This window comes from Nyctibius grandis, chromosome 6 (assembly GCF_013368605.1).
Source record: "Nyctibius grandis isolate bNycGra1 chromosome 6, bNycGra1.pri, whole genome shotgun sequence".
In the NCBI taxonomy this organism is placed as follows: domain Eukaryota; kingdom Metazoa; phylum Chordata; class Aves; order Nyctibiiformes; family Nyctibiidae; genus Nyctibius; species Nyctibius grandis.
Window position 1 is genome coordinate 35,383,553 of NC_090663.1, and position 27,721 is coordinate 35,411,273.

At 40.3% G+C, this 27,721-nt stretch overlaps 1 protein-coding gene across 1 annotated transcript in view; it reads left to right on the forward strand.

The window, feature by feature from the left end:
- Positions 1-3,212: 3,212 nt before the first annotated feature.
- Positions 3,213-27,721, forward strand: part of SLC7A2 (solute carrier family 7 member 2) — a 61,826-nt gene continuing 37,317 nt past the window's right edge. The window contains exon 1 of the mRNA XM_068404262.1: positions 3,213-3,393. The gene's annotated coding sequence lies outside the window, so the exon portion shown is untranslated. The remainder of the gene's footprint in view (positions 3,394-27,721) is intronic.

The window sequence follows — 27,721 nt, forward strand, 5'->3', positions numbered from 1 at the left end:
ACAAAGAAAAGAAAAGTCCTTTGGTCTAATAGCTGGAACCTACACTATGAAGTATTAACTTTTTAACTGTAAGGAACATTGTTATTCGTTGTGGAAAGAAGTATATTTAAGACAGACAACTCCTTGTCCAAAGAGTAAATGACATTTAGATCCAAAAAATGAAATAGAAGGGAATATATTCAATCTGTAAGTCCTCTAGAAAAAAAAAAAAAGATAGAGATCTAGGGGTGCTGAAAATGGTCCAGATCTTCATAGGCTTTGCCTGCATCCTTGACAGAACACAGCATTAGCCTCTTCGGGAAATCATGTGGATGTGGAGCATATTTCCTTTGATGAGGGAATAGAGTGCACTGTCAGCAAGTTCGCTGATGACACAAAACTGGGAGGAGTGGCTGACACCCCAGAAGGCTGAGCTGCCATTCAGAGAGACCTAGACAGGCTGGAGAGTTGGGCGGGGAGAAATTTAATGAAATATAACAAGGGCAAGTGTAGAGTCCTGCATCTGGGCAAGAACAACCCCATGTACCAGTACAAGTTGGGGACAGACCTGTTGGAGAGCAGCATAGGGGAAAGGGACCTGGGGGTCCTAGTGGACAGCAGGATGACCATGAGCCAGCAATGTGCCCTTGTGGCCAAGAAGGCCAATGGCATTCTGGGGTGTACTAGAAGGGGTGTGGTTAGTAGGTCAAGAGAGGTTCTCCTCCCCCTCTACTCTGCCCTGCTGAGGCCGCATCTGGAATATTGTGTCCAGTTCTGGGCACCTCAGTTCAAGAAGGACAGGGAACTGCTAGAGAGAGTCCAGCGCAGAGCCACGAAGATGATTAAGGGAGTGGAACATCTCCCTTATGAGGAGAGGCTGAGGGAGCTGGGTCTCTTTAGCTTAGAGAAGAGGAGACTGAGGGGTGACCTCATTAATGTTTATAAATATGTCAAGGGCAAGTGTCATGAGGATGGAGCCAGGCTCTTCTCAGTGACATCCACTGACAGGACAAGGTGCAACGGGTGCAAGCTGGAACACAGGAGGTTCCACATAAATATGAGGAAAAATTTCTTTACGGTGAGGGTAACCGAACACCGGAACAGGCTGCCCAGAGAGGTTGTGGAGTCTCCTTCTCTGGAGATGTTCAAGGCCCGCCTGGACGCGTTCCTGTGTGATATGGTCTAGGGAATCCTGCTCCGGCAGGGGGATTGGACTAGATGATCTTTTGAGGTCCCTTCCAATCCCTAACATTCTGTGATTCTGTGATTCTGTGATTCTGTGATTCTGTGACGTAGAAGCACTGTAGGGCTGGTGTGAAATCTTTACAGAAATAAGTTAGCTTTATTTTTTGTGAAATGTAAGCTAAGTAACTAGCTTGAACTGAGGATCGTTGCCGATGATATGTGATCGCTAGTCTTTTTCAAATACTATCTGAAGCAATTTTGAAGGCCTGTTCATAGACATTTACATAAGAGTTTACCCCAGTAGTGAAATGTTAGTTACATGTTATCCATTGACAGCACAGGGTTTGGGTATCATGATAAAAAATTTGTTGGAAAGTTGTGATCTGAACAGAAGAGTTAGGTTTAAAGATGTCACATAAAAACTCAAAGACAATGAAGACTTTTTTTGAAAAGTCAGCTGTATCATTAGTTCTCGTGTTCATGGAACAATGTTTTCTTAAAGCCTAGAGTAGGGATGTATATGCATATGTATATGTATATATACAGGCCTACAGGAAAGCTGGAGAGGGACATTTTACAAGGGCATGTAGTGATAGGATGAGGGGTAATGGTTTTAAACTGAAAGAGAGTAGATTTAGATTAGATATTAGGAAGAAATTCTTGACTGTGAGGGTGGTGAGACACTGGAACAGGTTGGCCAGAGAAGCTGTAGCTGCCCCCTCCCTGGCAGTGTTCAAGGCCAGGCTGGATGGGGCTTTGAGCAACCTGGTCTAGCGGAAAGGTGTCCCTGCCCGTGGCAGGGGGGTTGGAACCAGATGATGTTTAAGGCCCCTTCCAACCCAAACCATTCTATGATTCCATGTATGTATACACATATATATGTATATATACACCATATATGGTGACAGAATATCATAGAAAAGAGATGAGCAGATCCACAGCCAAAATTTTTCAAGGTATTCCCAATGATTTGGTGTATTCAGATTATAGTGTTGAAAGGAAAGGACTTACGTAAGGAGAATATATGCGGGGAGAAAGAGATGATGGTTGCAAGATTTATTCTGGCTATTCTCAATGTTAGTTATTCTTAGCATTAGCTACTCTTTGCCTAAGACTATTCTTAGCCCTAAAATGAGTTTTTTAAGATATCTGGCCCAGGGGAACGATTTGAATTATTTAGGCTGAAGGAGAGGGAGGCACAAAAACTCCCCAACCTGTGACCAGATAGAGTTGGCAAGTCCCAGGCATTTCAAACAAATACGAGGAGGCTCATAGGAAGAAGCAATTTATTAAGCTGATTGACAACAAGAATGAAAAGAAGCAGGAGCACACATGTGACAGTCTGGTGCTATATCCCATCCTGTGGCACTTCTTGCTGCTCTCTGCCAGATTTTGCCTATGATGTATCCCAAAAGCAACCTCCAAAGCTCTATCTCCTAGGACAGCTGCAGCGGCTCTTTCTCCCTGGTTCCCACCGCTCCCTGGAGCTTCACCACGAAAACCCACATGGAGCGGTGCATGACGCACGGTCCCACCACACGCTCCTGAAAGCTGCCCTGGAAAATACATCCAGCAAGCAGTAAAGGGCATTTCCAAGGTGTCCGACCCTGGAGCGGCCGTTCCTCCTGCCTCCTAACCCAAGGCTGAGGAACGCATCCACCCACACGCTCACCCATCTAAAACTATGGAGAATTGTTTCTGAGGGTGGGTCACGAACCCCCCGCAGGTGCTGTTCACACGCAGAGCTTCAAAGGGGCCCAAACTAGGTTAGAAAACCCCGGAGACTCTTGGTAATGAGAAATGGGGGAGAGTCGCGGGTGGGACTTCAATGGTTGCTCCTCGACCGTTAAAGGAGGTACAGTGGGGTCAGTCACGGCTCTGAGGCGGGCACCTGCCCGGCCTCCCTTACCGCAGGGACACGGCGGAAACACGGCCCGACCCTTCAGGGAAGCCCCCATCTCCCCGCAGCGCCATCGCGCCGCTCAGCTGAGGGGGGCTGGCCTGGCTCTGAGGGGAGGGGAGGGGAGGGCGGGAAGGGGGTCGGCGGGGCGGGGTGGTGGTAGCCGGCCCCGCGTGTGGGAAGGCCGGGCATGGGGGCTTCCTCAGAGGAGGAGCGACCCGGCTTTCGCCGCTGAGAGAGATCCGCCGCTGAGAGAGATCCGCCGCTGCCTCCGCACCCCTCCGCGCAGCCCGACCCGCCGCCGCCGAAGGGAGCCGTGCCCGGGCCCCGTAAGTGGCGCCCTTCTCCCGCCTTTCCCTTCCCCCGGAGCGGGTGGGCGAAGGGTTGGGGGAAGCGCCGCTGCCGGGGCTTCCCGCCTCCCTCGGACGTGGGGGCGATGGGTACCCCCTCACCCCCACGTCCGAGCCAGGCGGGAGGCTCCGCTGTGCGGTGGAGGGGTTCTGCCCCCCGCCCCGAGGGGCGCTCCGAGGAGTTCTTGTTAGTGCCGGGCGACTTGCGTGGGGAGGAGATCCAAGGGCTTTTCTGCTGCCGTATGAAGTCCGCCGTGGGGGAAAGGGCCCTGGCTTTTCCGTGCTCACTCTGGTCGCCAGCGCTCGGCCGCTGCAGCCGGGGAGGGGGTGCGGGGGTCTGGCGCCCGCGGGCAGGGGCAGGAGGGGGTGCCGGGCACAAGGGGAGAGGTGCACCCGGAGGCTGCCGGGCGAGAGGGGTAGGACCTTATTTGCTGGTCCTGGGGTAGCATCTGCTGCTGCTGTAAAGGTTTGGAGGCGTGGATGGGTGAAACTGCTCTCCCTGGGTTTCCGACAAGCTCGCTCGAGCACTGGCTCTATCTGGAGGTGCTGTCCGTGCAGGTTTTTTACTGAGTCAAAGCATATAATCGCAATGCAACCTCAGTTCTTCAGTACATTTTGAGAAGATGGGGAAATCACGCTTCAGTGGAGAGCACGAAGTGGGTGCAAGTCCGTAACTGTTGTAAAGCAAGTTTAGGAAACAAGATTCTTCCCTTCTGCCAACTTTGCATGTTTAAATATAGAAATGAGTTTGAAGTATGTCATCCAATGTGTAATGCTACTGGCAGCTGGAGAAAGCTAGTCCAATGAAATAATATTTAAAATGTAATGTATCTATAGTAGCAGAACAAGAGCCTTCATTTTAAAATATTGGTTATCACTTGAAATTTATGATACCTTTTAGATGATAGAGTGTTGTGGATCTGACAGAAATCTCGCTTCTGGGTGAACTCCATTAAAATGGCTGAACTAAATTAGTTTTGGGGCGGGAGGGATATCGCACCACTTGGTTCTGACAGTGAGTGTAGTTTCTGCTGATTGTTATGCCAGTGCTTAACATCATTCTAGCAAAAGTAATTTACCTGTGAAAGCGACAGAAGTTTCCTGAAGTGTGGCCCAAGCTGTGAAAGGAACTCCTTCAAGCCCACCTCTGCTTCAAGTATATTAATACCTAATATGTATTTATTTTAAAAGCTTTCAAACACATTTCTCTTTGTATTCTTCCTAAAAACCCAAAACAAATACATTGGGAGGCATTCAGATGTTTCAGAGATGAGGAATGTAAGACAAGGGATCATGGCATATAGAACTTGTATATATTGAAATAAGCTGATGGTGGTTTGTTTATGCTAGAAAGACAAAATAAATTCTATGAAAAGTTCATGTAGACACTGTGCAGATTCAGTCCACAGTGGATGTTGGATTAGAATTTGGATTACACAGTGCAGAAAATGTTTTGAGTTCTGGTTTGTGTTACCTAATGGCATTAAAACATTGACAGTAAAAATAGGCTTAAGGCCTATACAAAAACGAAACTAGTTTTCATTGACATCTATCATGTACTATATAGTCAGACAGAAAAAAACATGGTGCCGGCACAGCTCCTGTAAACAGATGTCCATTGCTGCTGTGGATTCCATTTGACACTACCCCTGTCCACACACTTCTTCTAAACCCTGCTGGGCTCTGATACAAATTGGGACAGGAATAAAACAAGCCCATAGAAACGTAAGTAGCCGTAATGATATCTTTTGAAAGGTGCAGTGACTTTTTGTATGAATGACATACATATTTAGTCTTTTGCCACATGTTGCGGTGAAGATTATCCATGTATGGAGTAATCTTCTAACTGCTGTTGCTAAAATACAACTTTTGATTCTTCAGACTTGGATGAAGATTGGCACTTCGTGAAGTTTTAATGCAATGAAGTTTTGATCCCGAAGCTCAGTATGTTGGCTAGTGTGTGCATGCATAAATGGTCTGACATGATTCCTGACCTCAATAAAAATATACTTGATAAGATGCATAAATATGTAGCTGCTTCTAACTCTGTACACACTTATAGACTAAATCAAAATCAGTTTCAACTTTCTTAATAAATTCATGTATTTAGCATATTTTCAACCTGTCTGTATATAATTCTGACTTTTTTTAGCTTAAGGTTCTAATTAACAAGGTACTTAAGGATGAAAATGAATTTGGAGTCAATGTGTTAAGTTATTGATGCCATTTATTAGCTTTTTATGGGGATATTTGATATATGAATGCATTGGCATAATAAGTGGCAGTGAGTACAAAAAGACAGGTAAGATAAAAGGAGAATAATAATTTAAAACTTCTTAAAAATTTACTTTTTCACTTTCCAAGTGTTTTGGTAACAATGTAATTTGAAGGAGAAGGCTTCAGTTTGTGAATCAGTGGTTGCAAATGGCTGTTAGAGTGACTAAAACCAGACAGAACTTATGGGTAAGTATGTTGGATACAAGGATCCAGCAGCTTAGAATTCCTCTAGGTGGAGATAATTGCAAAAACCCCATGTATCTTAAGTGAAAAGATGTGAAACTTAATTTTACAAGTGTAGGGACCAGAAATGGGACAGAGATTAACTCTACAACTGTGGAGAAAAAAACACACATCAGCTTAAGTCAATGTGGTTTTTAGCTTGCTTGAAAATGCACATTGCTTCTACCTTTCAGCTTGCATGCACTGCAGAGTAACTGCGAAAAGTTGTGTCATGCATTCATTGCAAAATGAAATGTATTGAAAGGTGCTGTGAAGATTTAGTTCCTCCTTTTTTGCCTTGGCAGATTTTTGTTCATTTTGCAGTGGACTTTAAGACAGAGGCAAATGAAGGGGAAAGATTGCAAATGATCGAAAAAGAGCTTAAGCTAAATCTCATTCCCTAAGTTGTCATAGAGGTTGTAAGATGATAAAGTTTTCTCAGCTTTACTCATATAGCTTTTGATCCTCTTCGCCCGCATTGGTTCTGTAGGTATTTTGACATCTGTCTGTCATGATACAGGTATCATATGACACAAAAAACCCCACAACAAAACATGGCATGCTTTCCTGGTTTGCTTGTTGTCCTGTTTTTAACCAGTATTTTCCCCAGCTCATAGGATGACGTACTTCAGGGTAGAACCCTTTAGGGAATCTTTCTTTTACATAGGCAATATTGGGTAGAGCATTAACTTAAAATAGAGCATGCATTGTAGGCTGCCAGCCCTGTCTTTGACTTACTGTTCTTTTTTGATACTGGAACGAGCAACTTTCTGCCATTTCTTTTCCCTTCTTCCCGCAGGTACTTCCCAGGCAGGTGGTGATCTATTAATGCCACATAGCCAAAGATGTAGAAAACAGTTAGCAATGCCGTTTGTACGCATATTTGTGACTTTAAAGCAGAACTTCATGTATTCACATTAGCTTTTTCCATAGTAAGACATTAAAAATTATTTTCTATGCTGCTGAAATTATTAAAAAGTATATAAAAATACTTGGGAGTCATGTTTCTGTGTCTAAAAGTTTTCATGTATCTGCAAGTGCCCACCTTCACGACACCTTTGCCGTTTATCACATCATTGCTTTTGATCCCTCAGTGTCACAACACAATTCTGATCTTCAGTCTTGTTGGTTCTTCAACCTGTGCATTGTCCAGTTGGGGTAACAATCGTCCTCATTCCACTGGTTTAGTAGCTAAACAATTTAACATTGGTAAGTCAAGTGATAGGGCTGTTGGAAGCAAACAGTGGAGCTTTCAGAAAATTATGAACGTGTCCTCTTCTCTGCTGGGAAAAGCATTCGTGTAAGTGATCTGCCACTACAACTCCAGTGAGAGTTACAAAGGTTACTAGTAAAAGTGGCTTCTGGGATTCCTAAGTTTAGTCATTGCTGATAGTGATCCAAGATGCGCAATATTATCTTGCCTGATCTCAAAATTGTAATTTATCTGAGTGGACGTACTCCAAGGGGAAGATAATTTTGAAATTCACTGAATATTGTCATTGTCTTCACGAGTTCCTGCATAGGATTGTGTATGTATCGAATGAGAGATTTCTGAATCTATGTGGGATACTGATGGGGAAGTGTATTGCATGTGCTTGACCACAGAATGAGCAGTTAGCTCAGGACATCTTGTTCTACACAGCTGGAGAAAAAATGCACCGTTACATTGAATAAAGCATTCTGCTTGCAAGACGATTGTTGCAGATCTTTTAATGTCAAGATATGATCTACAGAAACTTTGTACATGGTTATGCGTTAGTTCCGTGAGTCTCACTTGACCATGAACCCCCATAGAAATGAGGGTGGGCAGGTTGTGACAGTCTAAAAAGTCGATAGGCTAATGGCTGGTGTTGGGTCTGTGTTTATTGAATGCAACTAGGGGAGAGGTGCTACTGGAACAGCATACACAGACAATTGTCATATCTATGCTTTATTTGCTGTGGCCATTAATATTCTGTCGTAGACTGCATGGACTCCCATATATGTGTGATGGTTGTGTATATACGTACACGCACACCCAACATACGTTACGAAGAAGTAAGCGTCAAACTAGAGTATAGTATTAATATGGTTAAACTTAATGACAGAGGCCCTCATGAATAACGTGTACCTCCATGCACATATCATAAAGTTAATAGAATCCTGAAGGAAGACCTAGCCTCTCAAAATGTAGCCCAGACAGCAACGAACTCATTTTGAATGGTATGGAATGGCAATGGGAAGGTCATCACAGCTCTTCTAACAGGTAGTTACTCTAGTTTGGGTTATGGCGTCTCGAAACAGCATGACATTACCTAAAACTAGTTTACACAAGAATCCAGGCCATAGGATGACTTCTCCAAAACTTATTTTGGAAGGGTAGAATCTCTTATTAGTGTCTGAATGGCTGCATGCCATCTGACAAGTAGAAGGAAACCAGCCACACAGGAAAAAAATCACATATAAACTGTGACACTATTCTCATGCTTGTCCACAGACTTTGGTTCTCCTTCCACCTCACTTTTTCAATTACCTTTTCTGACCACACCCAGTAGTTTATGTAGGTGACCCGTAAAGACCTCCATGCAGTTGCTAGAGAAAGGTGATGTTTGGTGCCCTCAGTTCCCTATGACAACTCACCAGAAACGCAGCAGAGTGCACACAAGAGCTGCTGTTTCTGATAAGCAATCAGAATGGGCAGAGTCAGTGTTGGTGATTCAGCGTTACTCTGTAGGCCCCTATATCACGAATGGCAGGGTGATTTTACCTCTTTGTGATGATAGCATCAGTTTTTAGAAGTCTTGCGTGGCTGCTCTCACTAGATTACCTCATTTCTGAAAACTATTTTGTCAGAGGTACCACCAGAAAGGCATAGTACTTGATCAGATTCATCCAATTGTACTGGTTACTAGAATTTTGTCAAGCAGCAGTTTATCTGCTGTAGAAAGGTGACAAAGTGTAGAAAGGTGTCAACTGACAAAATCCAAGTAAATAAATTTTCTTCCCAGATCTTCTGCAGGGAACTTAACTAAGAATCATTTGTCAGCTGATGCTGGACTGGAGGAAAAGATAAACTGTACCAAGTAATTTGGCCAGATTTACTACCATCTTCTGTGTTTAATATACAACTTCACTTCATCTGTGCTTTTTGCTTTCCAGAATAAAGTTATTTTTTTGAGAAATGTACAGAATAAATTTATTTTTCCTTTAAAGAACATTCTTTATTTGACTCTTTTTGGGAGGGGAGAGTTGGATTCAATGCAAACTAATCTTCATTTCCTTTACTGTGAAAACTGTGAATGATGTGGATAACCTATTCTATAGCTGTGTGAATTCATGTGGCTAATGCCTGGTCCTAACCCATTTTGTTTGAGGTAGGTTAGTTCTTTGTCTGGAGTTTGATTGCATGCTGTTTGACAAGATGGGAAAGCAATTGTGTTTATTTTATTTTGTTTGTGCAGTACCATGTGCATTGTGGTTATGGAATAAATAATAATTGAAATGGAATTTGGAAAGGATTATTTATTGTCCTCTTCCCAGTTTCCTTAGATTGAGAAACATCTCCATAATAGTTAAGGAAAATGTAACATTTGGATATCATGAAGATATCTGATTAATCCCATGAGGATTTAAATTAGTTCCTCTGAATTCACTGTTTATGGGTGATTTGGTGTAATATGGATTTTATTCTGCCCTTGAATGTTTTTGGACTATCGTGCAGTTGAGAGAAAACAATGAGATGTGACTTGCCATGAAATACTTTCAGCACTGTGGATTAGATGAAAAAGCTTGTGGATATATAGAATTAGCATGAGTGTGTGATTCTTTTCAAAGGTACACTGCTTCAGTGTGCCTTTTAGAAGCAGTAATTTAGATGACTAGGCAGTATTTTTAATCCTTGTAATGACAGTCTAACTTGTTTTAAGGTTTAAAGCTAACAGTAAGTATTTGAGTGCAGTCAGTCACAGAGTTTAATTGCTGTGTTCTGCTGTAAGGATTTGAAGAGGGGGAGAACTTTTAAGGGTAGTACTGAAGTATGTATCATGAGACATCAGGTTTGTTGTGTGGAAATTGCAGGCCAGCAAAAATTCTTACATGTTTTTGCAATAATAGGTACATGGTAATTTATATGTTCTGCTGTTGTTGTTTTTCCTCAGCAATACATTTTTAGAAACTCTGGATGTGTTACACCTATGCACTGCTTACCAAACTGCGTCCGCTCTCTTTCTTTACATAGACTCCAGGAGGGGCCCTGGGCAGTTAGCGATAAGGAGAGGCCATTCTGCAGGTGTAACGAGGTCTCCTCCCCTGTGAAGAGGGAAGTCCTGAGCTGGGGGCTTCTGTCAGGCCTGTTTGTAGAAAGCACCTCTTACATCTGTGAATTTGTTTTTCAAAAAATTATTTTTGAAAAAGAAAAGACTGGACATGGCACTTAGTGCCATGGTCTAGTTGACAGGGTGGTGTGAGGGCAACGGTTGGACTCGATGATCCCTGAGGTCTCTTCCAACCTGGTTGATTCTGTGATTCTGTGATTTTTCAATAAGGCATGAGTATGCCCTAGGTAAATTGCTATGTTGACAAACTAATAAGAGAAGAATGGCAATTATCTAGAACTAGATCGATAAAAAGATCCAATATAAAATTCATTGATATGAATGACCAAGAAGTGCTTGGTTAGAAATACTATAAAATTTGCAATGATAATATTCACTATCAGATGGAAAGGTCCAGAGAAGTTGAAAATAGTAATTCTTAAATACCATCTATGAGGCGACTTCGCTATTGTATCTAATAAGTCTGCTTTGGGTTTTCACTGTTTTAAGATGACCTACGTGCCTGTCCTTTCCATCCCTTGAAGTGTATCTTATCCTTTCTGTTAATTTAATTCTGTGCCCCATTCTGAATTGGCCCACATATTTACTATGAATAAAGACTAAAATATCTTTTCAAGTTACTCCATAAAGTACTTGGGCTCCTAAGGAAGCCAAATGGGTAAATTGCTGTTCCTCGTATTCTCACAGTGCTGTCTTTCCCATTTCCCAGCATATTTTTCAGTGCAATAGAGACTGCTGCACTTCATGTTTACATCAGTTCATGTGGAATAACTTGATGGTCTGTAGAGATTTGTGCTGGTGTAAACAAACAAACTATGCCTACAGCTTCATACCCTGACCATGCTGGAGCTAAAAAGATCTTTGGAAACAGACTTACGGAGGTGAAGTGTTTTTCCTAAGGTCCATAACTGCCTTCTCCCAGTATTTGTATTTTTCTGCCTTCTTGTCCAGAGCCAAATGGATTCTTGTCATTGTTCATTTATGTGAAAGATCCAAATACCTGGCAGAAAGTAGTCGACAACCTTATTGTTTTCCAGTATCCAAATGCTTGAAACCAAATCTAGCAGATCTAGTCAGACTCTTCTTGTGGTCTAAGCAATGGAGTGGGATTTCAGCACATTAATCTGATTTAGCTGGCACTTATGTGGCAAAAAAGAATATTATGAGGTTCTCTGTGGTGGTTTGTTTTCTGTAGCAGTGGTGGCTGAAGATGAGGTGCTGCATAGGGAAGCCATGGTGATTCACATGGTGTTTGCTCCTGAGAGTTGGAACGTGAGCTAATGAGTATGAATACTTTGTTTAATGCGTGTGGTAGAACCCAGACTACCTGAGAACTCCAGGTTTTCAGTCACAATTTGCATAAATTCTTGTGCTGCATAGAACTTAAGCTATGAGCCGTATCAGGTCTGCATTGTTCTCTGGCTTGCATGAAAACTAAACATGCGATGTAAGTAAAGCGTTCAGTGCTGGCTTGTTTACATATTCGCGGAACATCAGGAAGAAGGGCATACTTTGTGGTCTTTGATTTTACTCTTGTTGACTTTCTAGCAGAAATTTTCTTGACAATAAAATAGATAGGTTAGAACAATCCCACAGTGGACATCAAAATTATTTAAATTCATACTTCCACACGAATAAGTTGTTTATAAATATGTTTTCCCATATGGGAAGTGTTGTGACTTCACAGTTAATGTGTTCTCTGCTTCTTTCTTTGTCAAGTATATTTTATTATCTTTTTAAACTAAAAGCAATACAGCATTAGAGTGAGATATTGCTTGCCTGTTTAGCAACAATAATAATAATAATTTTATTTTGCTGAAGTGCTTGACAGTCATATCAGAGCTTGAGTTCATGGATGTTTTAGGCCAAGATCATCATGAAGACTAATTTGTGATCTTGCCCTCCCCAAACACACACATAGTCCCCCAAATCATATATTTGGATTTTAGAGCTTAGTTTTATTGTAGCTCTGCCAATTGCAATATGATTTTCATATATTACTTTCCTACCAGTCTTGCTTTTTTTTTTCATTTCTCCACCTGTTTAGTTTCCCCTTCTCTCTTCTGAATGCCCAACCTCTGAAACTGTGTAATATTTTGTGGGAATTACATCAACCAACTATTGCTGAGACTCCTTTAGATTTATAAGACAATGAGAAGAAGTTTTCAGGAGTTGAAAAGTAAATGTTCATATGTCGTTTGGAGAAACCTTCTCATTTGTCCCATGAAAATGCAACTTTCATCATGGTGGTAGAGCCTGATACTGAAAAATACCATGTAGTAGCAAGTTATCATTTGCTACGAGGTGTTCTGGTAAAATGACTGTCTTATGGCAGCGAGGTATTGACTCTCTGATTTTTGTATGGTAGAGAGAAGAAACTGTCTGAGAGGGAAAAATCAGCCCTGTAACATACTTTCCCTAAATGAAGGAAATCTGTTCTAATTGTTTCAACATTTATTCCTTAGTGGGATGCTGCTTCTGGGTATCCAGTCCAGAATTGTCTGCAGCCTCCCATGCAATGTCCAACTATTAGAAATATTTTATTAGACCATTTTAGTTTATTACATGCATGTGCCTTATTCTGAGGCAACTAGTTTCAACATCAGGCTTAATAATCCCATTTTTGTGTTTCTAATTGTCCCGGATATAAACTTTTATAAACCTTCTTGCAATTTTGTAGTACTCTCTAAAGCCGTCTATGGTGTTTAATTGCCTATATACTCCACTTCATTAGTTGTCTAAGCAAATAATTTTGGGTTTGTATTAAACAAGAGGGTTTTTTTCTATTTGACTGTTTTTCTGTCCTACATGGTAACAGATGGGTTGCACTTAGTTCAATGAACCAGATGCAAAAAGAGCAGAATTTGCAGTAAAATACTGTTGATGTTGCATTTTTACCCACACACAATAAATTAAGTCAGCTTTCAGATTATGTAAAGTGAATGTTTACACTATTTCATTGTAACTAATTAAAATGTATCTACTATGCTCTGTGAAACAAGTGGCTTTCCCAGTCTGGATGGGCTCACACGTATAGTTTGTGTGTTTCTTACTGAAGCCGTGTCAGCATAAGCAGCTCTTGTGTTGTGCTCCAGGCTGCTGTCTCTTGGTCCCGCTTCAGTAACCATCCCTCTGTGCCTGCACAGCTGTTTGTGGTACTGTGCAATGAACTGGGTTAGAAAACAAATTCATTTTTTTCCTTGGGATACTTTTGTTTAAGGATCAGTTCCCTGTTACCGTTTATTACATGGCCACACACATGGCTGTGGCTACAACTAGGAGATAGACACACAGGAGACAATAGAATAAGCAGGACGAGCTGCTTAAATTGTACCACCATTGGGAGAAACTATAAAATATGTTCCACATAGCTGTAAAATATACAGTAATTTCTCTTATCCTTTCTGATTTTTCTCTTTCTTTTAGACCATCTTTTTTTTTTTTCTTTTTTTTTTTAACTGGAGAAAGTATTAGTTGCAAAAACTTTGGTCATGGGAGTGCTTTATCCCTCAAGCTTTTGAAGTAAGTTTGGGCATTTAGAATCATGTTTTTCCTGCAACATAGGGACTCCTGTAGACTTCAATTCCATAGTTTCATTCCTTTTAACAGGAGCTAAAAAACGTAATACATTTTAGATCAAGAAGATGTCACTCACCAGTTGCATTTTTGCTGTTGCTGTCTTGTAGACTTGCTTGGTAAATGCCTTGTATGTGAAATTGCTTTTTTATGAAGTATTTCATATAGTTCCTACTTTGCATCTGTTACATCTTTACTGTAACTGTAGTTCCATTACTGCATGTTTGACCTGATTCTGATCTCAGTTTGGCTTTGTAAATAGGTAATATTTCCATAGGAACCAGTGAAATTACTGAAGTTGCAAAACATCCCTCTTCTTCCCTCCCCCTCCCCCACACTCTCAACTCTCATTTGCATGTATTAGTAGGCTATTATAAGCTATCAGGGTTCTTCAAAATTATCTTCTTGTGCCTGTTTATGAAAACATGTAATATTAAAGTATATTTGTCCAAGCAACTGTGTGATTATTGGTACCAATCACTCCTCCTGTAGAAAATGCTGAGTGGGATAAGTATCTTCCTTTAATCTAAATCAGGGAACAATGAAACCCAGTATTTTAGCATGGTTGAAAACTAGCTAATAGAAGTGTGGGTTTCGATGTTCCATATGGTTTCTAAGGATCTGATAACAAACATCGCTGATAACACACAGTCAAACAGTGAGTTGATTTAATTGCAAATGTTTGCAGATGGCAGAAGGCAGCAGAAACACAGAATGATGTGAATGGTGCTCATAGTGTTCCCTGAAGGGACAGCTTGGGGTTGGAAGTGGTGGCTGGAAAGCAGCCTGGAACTATAAGCAAAGCAGCTCACTCCTTAATTTGACTCCCACTATGTTCAGGGAAACAAGACTCTGGAAACACGCAGCAGGGCATCTGAGATATGCAACACTGAATTTCTCCACCTTGCTCGAGAAGATTGCACACCCTTGAACATAGATCATCTGAGTCAAAAGGGAAAATCAGTAGTTGGTGGAGCATCTGCTTTCTAGGGAGACAAGCTTGCAAGTGCTGTACGTAGAATCTTCTTTGATGGTAAACAAACCCCTTGAAAAATTCACCTAAAGACTGGAGGAAGACCTGAAACAGTGGTATATAGCAATTTTATTCACAGTGCTACTTCTGTGAAGTGGCATTCTCATAAACAACTAGCATGGCTGCTGGCGTGAAAGTGGAGAACTTTTGCATTTCTCTTAGAAAATTTAGCAAGCAGGATTTCAGGAACAACAACAACAAAACCTCCACCACGCTCAACTTGGGAAATAAATCTGTGAATTGGATAGCCTATAGACATCGTCTGCCTGGATGTGGAACTGGGCCAGCCAGGGAACTTGGATAAGGCTGACTATTTTACCACAGATTTCTAGTCTGGAGGCCCAGGAGGGGAAAGGTTGGATTGCCCCATCAGAAATACTGCAGTCCTTGACATTAGCATTTTTTGTGATACAGTTCTGCTGAAATGTATTTGGCTTGGTTCGGTATTGCTGGTAAACTGGGTAAATTACTGGGCAAAACACAAAGATTACGTTTTGAGCACAGACTCAGAGGTAGGAGCCATTATAAGAAACATGTTTTCTTGGCTCCAGAGATGAAGTTTGATATTGTATCAGCCTTCATGAAATGCACAAGCGGGATGTGCTTCAGCCCAAGAAGAGTGAAACTCTGTAGCTGTTAAAGTGGTTCAAACTGATGTTTCAGAATATGATCCCACACCAGGCTGCATGGTTAGGAGCAGCTGACCATCCTAAGCAGTGAAGAATGGAAGTCACAAAAATGTTGCTCCCATCCTGTGTGGGTTGTTTTGCTGGCCTTTGGTACTGATTTGACCATTTAGAGAGGGTCTCTTCATTCCTTTTATGTATCGTTGAAGACCTATACCAAGAAAGCATGTCTGAACCTTCAGCCACTTCTGGGTTCTTGCTTCCTAGTTAAGATAGGGGGATTGGACTAGATGCTTTCGAGGTCCCTTCCAATCCCTAACATTCTGTGATTCTGTGATTCTGTGATAATATGGCAGCATTGTATTGTGTTATAGACTATGGGAATTTAGCAGTGTAATGTTGGAGAATTTTACAAATAAAAGATATCCTGGCTGATACAGAGTGGGGATTTTTTTTTGTTTTCTGTAGTGAATCTTAAGGTGGCAAGCAAGTCAGCATCCAAAGACCAAACAATCCAAAGAACAATCAAAGGACTGTTCTGGTATGAGAATGAGTGTGTGACTGTTTTATGTGTGACTTCAGGTTTGTACAGTATACCAGTTTGCTTTTGGATGGTAGGAAGAAGACACTGCCTGGATGCCTGCCGCAGCCTGTTTACTATACTGAGACATATACTATGTACTAAAAGGCATATACTAAGCCCTTTGAACCAGGTGGAAAGTTACTAGTATGAAATTTATGTCAAAAGGGAAGTGGGAGAAGTCTACTTAGTATTGGTTTAGATAAATGAGCCTTAGAATTCAGCAGTACCTCCTACCTGAATTCCAAGTCCATGTATTAAGACCATCTCAGCACATGGTGGGGATGAGGTTTCGTAACAGTCTCCTCCAGACACTCAGAAAACAGCTGTGGAAACTGAAGACTGAAATAAATATGTCCTTGTCTTTCTCAGCTGCTTTTTCCTACAGTTCGCATTGAAATAAGAGTATTCACACTGAAATAAAGGCATGCTGAAATAGAACTTGGGAATTATTTTCTTAGAAGTAGAGCAGAACTAATAGTGTCTATAGTACTTCTGTAGAAGCCTCGTTATACTTTTTGAATTTCAGATCAAGTAACTTGGAGTCAGAGGTTCATTTGGCACTCCCATCAGACAGTGAATGCCACATCAGGGTGCAGGGTGTGGTGTCAGTATTCAGTTCATTACACAGAACTTGGAATGGAATAAGTCTTAGAGTAACTTTTATAACCAATATTCTCTAAATATCTTTATTTCCCTAACATGTACCAGTAGTGCTCCAAACCGAACTGACCTGTCTGAGTTTACTCAAAATGGGTTTGCCTTTGCAGGTGTTCCTGTCAGTGAAGGGATCAGATTTGACTCATTGTTATGAGTCATCCACCATCAACGCTGCTGCAGCGTTACATTCTAGACTTTAGTCTTGCCATTCAGGCTGTTTTGGCATTTTACAGGTTCTTAACTTGCCTGACAGCTCTGCATTGCTTGAGAATAAACTTGTGCTTACTCATGGTTATGGTTGCACCAAAAAGGAGTTTATTTTAAATCTGTTATTTCACAAATGTTGCAGCTGGCATGGCCATCAAAAGAAGCAATGCCGCTTGCCTACAGCAGTTTATCCTTCTCCATATGTCACCCTGTGGCAATACTGGTACAAGAACTTGTGCAGCTCTGTAGTGAATTGATCAGGAAACTAATCTGGGTCAAAACTGACTGTTTCTTTGTACTTACTTGGTATTACTGTGGCTCCATTCCCCAGTTTAATTTATTTTGGAGCCATATAAATGTTTATGTTGGCCCAAAGGAAGAAAGCAGGAGCGACCATCCAGCGAGGGTACACCACTTATTTTGGTGGAAATGCCAGCTTGAGGTGTTAGTTCAAATTATGCCATAATTGCTGATGGCAGCACAGAGCTTCGCTGTCAGGTAAGCACCTTTGCATTCAGGTGGGTTGGCAGCCCAGCCTGCAGCCTTCACAGCTGAGGATTCACTGTTACCTGTGTGCAGCAGCAGTGTCTACTTCAGCAACTGGTGCAGCTCTGCAGGAAGATTTTTGGTGCTGTGGATTCACTGACTGCACCAGTTATGTTTTGCTATGCGTGGGAGAACTGTGAGGACTTCAGCTTAGCTTTTGTCTGGTCCCACAGATTGAACTAGCTGTTAGTGCATTAGGTGCTGTTCTGAAGCACATATTCCAATCTCCTTTCCTCCAAAAGGATGCTTCAGGATTGCAGCATGGAGTGAAGGAAAGCATAGCGAGTGGTCAGGGTGACTGGGAGAATAGTTTTGCAAATATGCATCTGATCTGAACAAAAAATGCCAGTGTAAACATACCAAGGGTGACTCAGCTCTGCCTATACATGCTGCAGTCAGATCATTGCAGTGACTGTGGTATCGAAGGGGTTTCACTTATATGACTGTCATTCTTTCAGATTGCATTTCAGAACTTGTTCTGGTGATAGTTCTGCAGCTTGTCCTGAACCAAGTATGTCCCACTGTTGCTCTTCAAGCTCTGAGACTGATGCATTCACTCTATGTTTGTAGTAACAGTTGGAAAGAGAAATAAGACTCTAGCACCATTTCATTTTCTATCTCTACCTTGGCAGTAGTCCATAAAAATTGAGCTAAGTATGGCACCATGAAGTCTAAGTCAAATAAAAACTTTTTACTGGACTGTTCTTGGTGTGCATTTGTGCTCTGATGACATTTAGTACTCAAAGAGGGGAATTTCTTATTCCAGACGGACTGTGGATCTTCAGCTGATGGAGCTTTGCCAAAAAGAGGGAAGTGTAAAGACAATTTCTGAAAGGGTTGCATTTGGTGCGTAATGGAAAATATTGGATCTGCATAACCTAAGAAGCACCAAAGAAATAAACTTGTACGTAAGAATTTAGGCAGGAAACAATCCTATTAGATTCCACTTGGGCAAACAGTTGACTATTGAAAAAGTAATTCTGCAGTAAGCAGCCAGCCAAGCTTGAATTGTGAGGTGAAGAAACACAATTTCTGGCCTGAATCAACTGAACTGTGTTTGAAAGATGAACTTTACAAACTGTTTCCATTCTTGTTTGAAGGTATTAGCAGCAATGGCTACACTTGAGCTGCTTCTTGTTTTGACAGAGTCAGGAAAAGTGATTGCACGTCAATCACTTTTCCTGACATCAAGTAGGAAGACAGATGAACCCACCATCCCATGCACTTTACTTGTATTTGGTTGTTTTACCGCTACTTTTCTCATACCATTGGTTTTTCTTAGGTTAAGCTTGCGGACAGGCCTTGATTCTGAGATGGGTGTTACTGCAGTATGAATAATTGCAGATATATTTTTTATCTTAGCACGCCTGAAAAGTTTTTTGTTTCACTAACTAGGACTCAAAACATATTTATGGAAATGATTTTGCCATGTGGCTACAATCTGTAGTAAATTCATGTGCTTTTATAACAAAGCCCTTAATTTTGAAGGGATTTCAGTCTTTTGATTATACATAAGTGTTTGAATTTCTGGATCAAGGATAAAGAATTAAGTATTTTGTTTTTCTTTTTTTAAAGAAATAAATGCTGACTCTTCCTTCCCCTCCTGTTCTGGATCTAAAACAGCTTGGCAGCAGTGTTTGAACACAGTTCCAGTTAAACCAGTTTTGGAACATAGTTTGGCAGGCCAGAATGGAGTAAGGCCAAAGTACGTTAAAGCTAAGTTTTAAAACCTAATTCTAAGCTAAAATTGTAGCTGTAGTGAGAGAGAGTGATGTAAAACTCAAATACAATGTTTGTCTCTTCCCTTGCCTCCTTTTTTTCTTAACTTTCTCTGGTTACTCAGACCCTGCTAGGCTGCTAGAAACTGTGCTCAAACTTCTCATGAATCTTACAGCTCTTCTGCCTGAGCCTCGGTCAAGCATGGATAGGAAATTACATCGTTAACTAGTTCTTTGAGAAGTAGCTTACTTTTAAATCATATTATCATTAGGTAAAATTTCACTTACCTTAAAAATTAAGCTGTGTGGAGCTTATAGCATTGCAGATAACCCATCTTTTTCTTTGCTGTGTCATTTCTTGCAAAATAGTTGAATCAAAGGCTGTTTCCATCTCCCCTGATACCTTCCAGTGTTGTACAAACACAGCTACTTTCAACTGCTTTAGTTTATCTGCTGTTGACTTTAGAAGTACAATTTGCAATATGCAAGGATGACTGCAGGATATTATTTTTAAAGTTTATATAAAAGTGATTGTGCATCTTTTTTTCCCACAGTGAAAATGTCTAGACTTTTCTGAACCTTTGTAAAGCTGTTATCCAGACAAATTAGTTCCATGAATTTGAGCCACATCAACCTCAAGAATTATCCAAATAAATGGGGTCACCAAGTCATTTTACTCTTAGCTATAACACAAAGCACTGCTCGTAATCTGAAAAGCTGACAGATACGAAAATTGCTCATCAGCTACAGCCCAACTTTTTTCTTTTTTTTTTCGTAACAGGAAGATTTTCAGTTCATCTGAGTGTTAAAAGTATTTCCCAGAAGGGTAGGTATTCTGTTGCATAATAATTTGGGCTGTCTCTGGGCATTGATAAGTTGTATTAAGTATAGATGTAATGAGGAATAATTTGTGGCTAAAATCTAATGCCAAGCCTAAGAGTAAGAGTCCATGTAATACCCAGTTTATTTTTAGGGAGGTGTTCAATTCATTTGGGGGAGGGGGGGTGTCATACTCCAAACTATCAGTAGCTCCTCTTTGATCTTTTGTACTATTTCAGTATTCATACCAATGCCAAAAATTAACTCTTCCATATCCATGGCTTCTTGTCTGGTTTTGATTGCGCTTTCCAAATAGCCTTTTATCCAGCATGTGCTTGTTACTTGTGCTTTCTTTGTATGTCATAGACTTGTTTGATAAACTTGGAACAAAGAAATCCTCTGAAAACTGCTCACGTTCACTTAGAGTCCATCTCCTCTCTTTTACACAAGCTTCTCCAAAATGTGCTTTGTTTTAGTTCCAGGCAGTTAAGGCTGTGAACATTATTTTGTTTGGTCTTTTGTCTTTTGTGGAAGAAAGGGGAGGAAAAAAAAAGTAGTATGAATAAATTGAGTTAAGCTAAGTTTAGGAAGAGCCAGACTCATAGTTTTAACAACTTCCCCAGTTGAATGCTCTGCTCTTTTATGCTCTGCTTATGTGTTTTCTTTGAAGAGAACCTGTTAGCAGAAGACAACTTTAATCACATGAAACAGCTTTCTGAGGGGTTTGTTTTTTTCAGAGTCCGCATTATAGAACAGGTAGAATGAAATGCAATATGAAGTAACTTTAACTCTTGAAGGAGTCATGGCATCACATCACTGATCCCAGTGTGTATTTTATGGTGATAGGCATTAAATGGTAGAGTAGCTGTCTCTGCTTTCTCAGAGGCATTTTCTGCCTGTTTGGATGATTTATGTCTAGGTCATGACAAAATTTCTAATGTCACACACTCACACAGCTATCACAGCAGAGAGTAAAGTTATACTTAAAAAAATAAATAATGGGGTCTTTATTCCAAAGGAGTAGCTGTCTTTGATCTGTTTGATCTCTGGGCTCAGTAGCTCTACTGCATTTTTCCCATTTTCTCATGTTTTGGCTTAATAACTATCACCAGTTTCATATGAAACATTGCAGTCCAGTGCTGAGCCCACTAATGTCCTTCAAGAGTAAACCCATTTTTTCTGCTCTGGACAATTCATCCATCTGCTGTTGCCTGCCCTAAACATCCTTTTAGAAGTATTAGAAGTATTTCTGGCTGTTGCATAGTTGTCTGCAGTTTGTGGTGGATTTTGTGATTCCCATCAGAAAAACCCTCTTTTTAAGGTCAGTTTTGAAGATAATGAACCAGTTCTAATGCTTTGGAAATTTTTTTTTCATTTCTCTTTACGATTGTAGGGAATTTCAGAGTAAGTGAAATAAGTTGAACTGTAGCCTTGTGAAGTCTTAGCCTTGCTGCTTAGAATGTTACCTAGCTATATTTGACATGTAGAATAAGTTGTCTTGAAAATTTTAGAAGAAATACCTGTTTATGTTGTATGGCTAGAAGAACACCACTTTTCTTTTTCAGACTTTTACTCTCAGGGTTTTCAAAGATTTCTCTCAACATAATGTCAACAAGAGACTGTAGTCTGTCACCATCCAGTTCATCTTTAAGGATAATCAGAGCGATTTAGGATCACTACTAATGCTACTGGAGAATTACACATGAGGAGGTAGAACCTCTATCATCATTCAGAGGTAAAGTAAATGCAAATGTTTTTGTACACGACAGTCAGTCTCCTATGGCAGGTTTCCATAAGTATCTGCAGTGCTATAGCAGAATATCAGGTTTCATGGATTTTGTCTTCTATTTTAAAGATTTGTACCTGCAGAGTTTGGAAATAGAGAGGAGGTTAGTCTTTAGGGAAATCCCTGCCTAAATCAGAAGAAGATGCCAATTAATTCCAGGTGGGTCATATGGCATATCTTCAAGGTTGATTTTTACCTTTTGTTCTAGCAGGAAATTCTGCTGTGCATATAATGATAGATTTCTAAAACTATATTTGGCTAACACCAACAAACATGTCTAATTTGTACACCACCGAAACTTTGCTAGTCAGTACAGAGGCACTTTCTTAATCCAGAAAATCCTAAGGAGCTCTTTGCCCTTCACCTCCTTTTATCAAGACCCAGACTTCCTGCCTTGGATTTCCAAACTTCCATGCTATTTTGTTACTTTAATTAGCGCTTGTTATTTGTATTTTAAGTATACCAGTTCTATAGCATTTGAGAAGGATAGTTTTTCAAAGCTGTTTATCAGCTCAGACCCAATAACCTGAAAAAATCATGTTGCTATTAATGGATGAAGCATGAACTAGTAATTGCTGCATTTTTCTCCTCTTTTTTTCCCTCTCTTTACCAAGATATGGATAGATAATGTTTTAGGTAGTTCAGTACCAGACATTGAACTCTGGATATTTTGTCTGAGAAGCCTGTATAAAGTTTGTGAAACTGGAGGTATTTAGGTGCTTTGACCTATCAATTCTGGACTTCAGTGGAGAAATGAAGTCCAACAGTGATTTTCCTTCTGTATCATCAAAGTATTTCTAAATTGTTTTTCTTTTGATTCATTAGAATTCTGTTAGATTTTTTTGGAGCCAAGACAAAGGATTCTTAGCATAAAACTAGAAGGAATTTAAAATGTTGTAAAGAACATTTTCATAGTGGAGCAATTACTGTATCTCAGTAGTTTCCTGTCTGATGAATTGCTCTACTTTCATTCATCTAGTTCAGTGCTCTGGTTAAAATAAAAAACAACAAAAAAACTCTTTGCAATCTCCTCTGAGGTGAGTTTTATTTTTGAAATGAATACTTACAATTGATAATTTAGATATAATGTGTTATGTGATGGCTTTCAATGTGAAAAATGGCTTTCGTTATGTGAAAGACCACCTTTCTCTTCTGGATTTATCACAGAATCAGCACAATTGCAGATAAACAGGGCAGTCGATAATGATGTGTTCCCTGGCATCTCTCAGTACCTGTCGAAAATCACGTATTGCAAAATTACAGTGACGTTTTGTCTGGGTCTTATATTACTAACAATGCATCCAGTTCACTTTTCATGTTACAAGATGGACTCTGGCACCAACTGATAATGTGTCGGAAAGTTACTATTGGCATGTGATACTGTTTGCACACTACTTCTGAAAAAAAAGCTTAATATTTAGATGGATATTCATGATATTTCAGTGCTAGAAGAGCTATGTTTTCATGAAAGGCTATAGTTAAAGGGAAGGATACTTGGATAAAAAGATGTCCAGGCCACTCTTGTGGGTCCATACAAGATTTTAAAATCAGATCCTGTTCTTTGCATATAACAATTTAAGAATGCAGAAAATAATGAAAATTTGAACTTAGTATGTATGTGAAATGTGAAAAAAAGGCCAAGATTAAAGGGAAATAAAAGAAAGTAACTGGAAGTTATGGGAGTTTGAGCACAGGGAACATTTGGTTCTGCTTTAGCCTCTTCAGCTGCTAGAAACTGGAGTTCTGCATGAGAAATGCATGTGCATTGCTGGCTGTGTATCTAGGGACAGAAATAAAGGATCAGAAGTTTGACAACTGTATGCCGAAGTGGCATTTTCTGGAGGCCAGTAAGGCAATGCATAGGTGAAAAAGGGTCTTAGCTGAGGTATGCTTGCTGAAAAAAATCTCCAAAGTTGATTGTCATTTAAACTAGCTAAGATTTTTTTTAGATTAGGCATGCAGGGATTTAGACCATTTATCTTAATTTCATATAACAGAATTCATTCTGTGAGTATCTGTTGCTAGTGTAGAACAATTAAAGCTCCATGTTTTAATAGTGTTTCCATGAGGAGTGTGTAATTACTCTTTGTGCCAAAAATTTCTTGCATTATGAAAACAAATACAGTTTACAAAAGGTACTAACCTATTAATCAGATTCAATAAAAAGCAGTAAGTTGGTGAAATATTCCACCTAGTACTAGTAAGGGAAATGGTGGCATTTCAGAATTAGAAGACATTTCTATGGCATTTTGCCACTCAATATTTTATGCAAAAGGGGTTGTGCGTGGTTACTAGTTAACTACGCACAACCCTAGTTACTCCCTTAAGCAAGAAGGTATCAGATGTCAGAAGCTTTTTTTTCAAACAGTGGTAAAATTAGATGTCTTTCTGGCTGTAATTTCCCATGAGGTTACCCTAGATCATTGCATTTCAACTAGCAACCTGTTTTCTGGGTTTGGCCCTTGAGATAGTGAATCTGTCCTGGCCACCTTTTTCTCCTGAAGCAAGTAAGGAATGGTTTGTGGCCAGATCCTGCCTCTGCACAGACACGCAGTTGGAACTCAATGCTGCCATTGCCTCCAGAGCTCATGAGAAAGAGAGGGAGGAGGACAGTTTTATTCCAAAATTGTGATCCAGCCATAATAACAATGAAGGCTGGGCCACCCAGAAATAAGCCATCCTTTTGCATAGTAGGCACTAACAAGCAATCCAAGCAATACTGTAGTTTGCAGTCATGCACACACACAATCCCACATACACACACAATATGTGGAAGGTTCTCTCTTTGGTGAGAACTAGTCTAGTTATTTGCAGTGTCTGGACTTTTGGGGTCCTGGCTTATGAATTTGGGATGGTATTTTTAAGCAAATAAAACTGGCTGTATTAGGATCTAGTGTTTTATGGGATCTTCCCCACAACTTATTCACAGCATGGCTGGAGATTTTTGTATAGATTTTGAAAAAGCAGTTGATTTAGGAACAAATAAGGGGAGAAGTGTCTTGTTTCACTTAAATAAGTGGATGATAAAAAAGAAGAAAAATGGGAACATGCAGTTCCCAAGAACAAATATGGGATAATTTGGTAACTAAATGTGCGTGATATTCTGTGTTGCTAATGTTCAATACATATCAGTTAGAGGAGGATGTCTGAGGGAATTCATAATTAACTGTGTGACACCCCTTGACCTTCTCAGTCAGAAGTTGGCCATGCCATGTAGGATCATTGGACATGGCAAGTAAAGAAAATGACTGAGGGGAGGAGGTAGTACAAAATGTTTATTGATAGGTTCTGTGTTCACTGAAGGTAGAATAAAAAGTGGGACATTTATGGGGCTTTCTGTTGCCACAACAGAGTGAAATTGGAAAACTGGATTTCACACAGTCTTCGCATGGGGGAAATAACAGGCTGTCCCAACCACTTTCCAGTTGCTATGTGATCCAAATTATCCTGAAAACACATTTGCGAGTAATTTGTCATAGCTAGTGCATCGGTTGGTACTGCAAGTGTTTTACTGCAAGCAACATTTATGTGGTTTGTTCCTCTGTGCCATTTGGTAGCCAGTGAAGTAGCTTCATAGGTACAATAAATGCAATTTAATGCTCAAATGACTTTTGATTTTCATGAGCAGAACAGCCTCCTGGAAAAACTGCAGAACTGCTAAGCTGCTATCTTTTACAATACCCTCCAGACAATTTATACTGAAGATAAAGTTGCAAGGAAAGAACCATCATGCTGTCTGGCTGGGACTATAGATACACACGTGCACACACACAAGTTGGGCTTTGTCTGGGATGTTTGTGTTATTCCATATGTCATTTATTATTTTCAGAATATTAATCACTCTATGAACCTATGCTTGTGCTGTCTTACATGGTTTTTTATGCTCTGCTGAAATGACTCTCCTGCTATGTTCTGGATTTATACCAAGAGAAGATCTGGTTTCTTCAGGCAGACTTGCCAATGTTTCAAGCTTCATGCATTAAGTCAGATCTGCATAGATCTGCGAAGCAGTAGCCTTCATCATGGTTATGCAACTGTCATGCATAGCTGTGATTTGATTAAGATACAAAAGAATACTTCTTAAGGGAAGTTCACAAAGGGTTTTCTGTGTATCTTCAGAAGATGCTGAACAGAGCCTTGCTGTCTGCCGTGCTCTATTACGTGAGAAAATGGAGCACTTCAGCCTGTGCAAGCGTAAGCTCTCTGGAAAGCCGCAGCGCATGGTTAGGCTAACATAGGGTCACTTCCCATAGCTGTTGCTCGGCCACTTGGAAATCTGTCATCAAGATCCTAGTGTGTGACTAGCAAAGTCAGTGTTAGTTTTTGCTGTGTTTTGGAGTCTTGGTCATGTTTTACCCATGAGATGTTACACGCAGTCAAGCTGTTTATTGACTTGCTTAAAAAATACCGAGGAATTTGAAAACCTTTTCAGAAAATTACCCAGTTGAAGGTTATAATGTTCTTCAGGCTCTGTTCCTGATGCATTAAATGTAGTGATGCTATTTAAAGCCAAGAATGAAAAGGGAACTCTCTGGCATTAGTTGCCTCAGTTATAAATAATGCTAGATGTTAGGACTTATATGATCTTGACATGGACAGTGTGTATTCAGAACGTCTGGCTGGAGCGTCTACATTTAATGTCAAAGGGTAATGCTCTGTAACAAGGTTGCCATAGTGACTTTGCAGTGACTTATTATTTTGGGGATTTCATATTTGAAAGAAGTGGTGCTTGATTCTGCAGGTTGCAGAAAGCACACCCAAGGAATGCAGGGTGGTCTTAACACCACTAACTTCAGAACACAGAATGCTGTTTAACACTTCTGGGATTAAGCCTTGCAGGTGGAGCTTATTTATATCATGTGAACTAACTATTCCTGTTTATGTTGTTTTGTATTGTTGTGATATATAAGCCTAAAGTAAATCACAGCAGTGCACTTAGCGTGCTGGTTCTGTCTGGTGTGAGTGATGTCTGCCAGTGGTGTTGGGCATGTCACAGGTCCATTTTCACACAGAATTGGAAGCAAGATACTTCTCTGATTTAATATTTAAAGCCTAGTACAGATCCAGCAATAGACTCTGCTCTAAATACTTCGCCATTATTTCAGAGCAATATTTGATTGCAAAGGCAGTTTGTCGAAAGCTTTATGTAAGAATCTCTTAAATTAATTCTTACCGCCTTTGACTTAAGATAAATGAAATATGGACTATAAACAATGTGTGAATCTAATTCGTGCAATTCTGTAAGCAAAAGAAAGCAAACTTGGCTTTTAAAAACTGTTATAATTGGCAGATTATTAATACATACTTAATTTTAGATGTTCCAGTCTGAGAAGGTTGTGACATCTTGATTAGGTGACCTAGTTCTTTTTTTTTTTTGTAATCCCTTTAAGATGGCATCTTTTCCATGTGCCATAAAAAGTCATATAGAAACAAGTAAGATGTGCAATAGGAATTCCTTCCCTGCCCTTGCTCTGTGACACTTTTGTAAGTGAAGCTATCTCCAATATCATCCAGGATTTCTTTTAAAGTTAGGTGCATTCATCCTTTCTCTCTCTTCCACTCTCTGTTCTTCCTTCCTTGATCTCTGTAGAAAAAAAGGGGGGAAAGTCCACTTTTTAATATAAAATTGAGTTATTTTAAACAATTTTGAATAAATTGATACAGAAAATCAATTGCAGTGTTTTTTTTTAAAACAAAAAGTCCCACTGGAGCATATTAGTGTGTGGTGCACTGGTCAAATGGGCCAAGAGTGCTGTGACCTAGGGATGGGGCTGGGCAACCTCAGTGGAGCAAGAATCCCTGACGCTGATACCACTTCTGCCATCAAACCAGCCAGCTCAGGCTGGGAAGGGAGGAGATAAATGAGATGAATCATTGGTTCTTTGCCTAATTTCCATTCTTATGCTATGAAATTAGGCTACTTTTTGGGCTGTTGAGCTGTTCT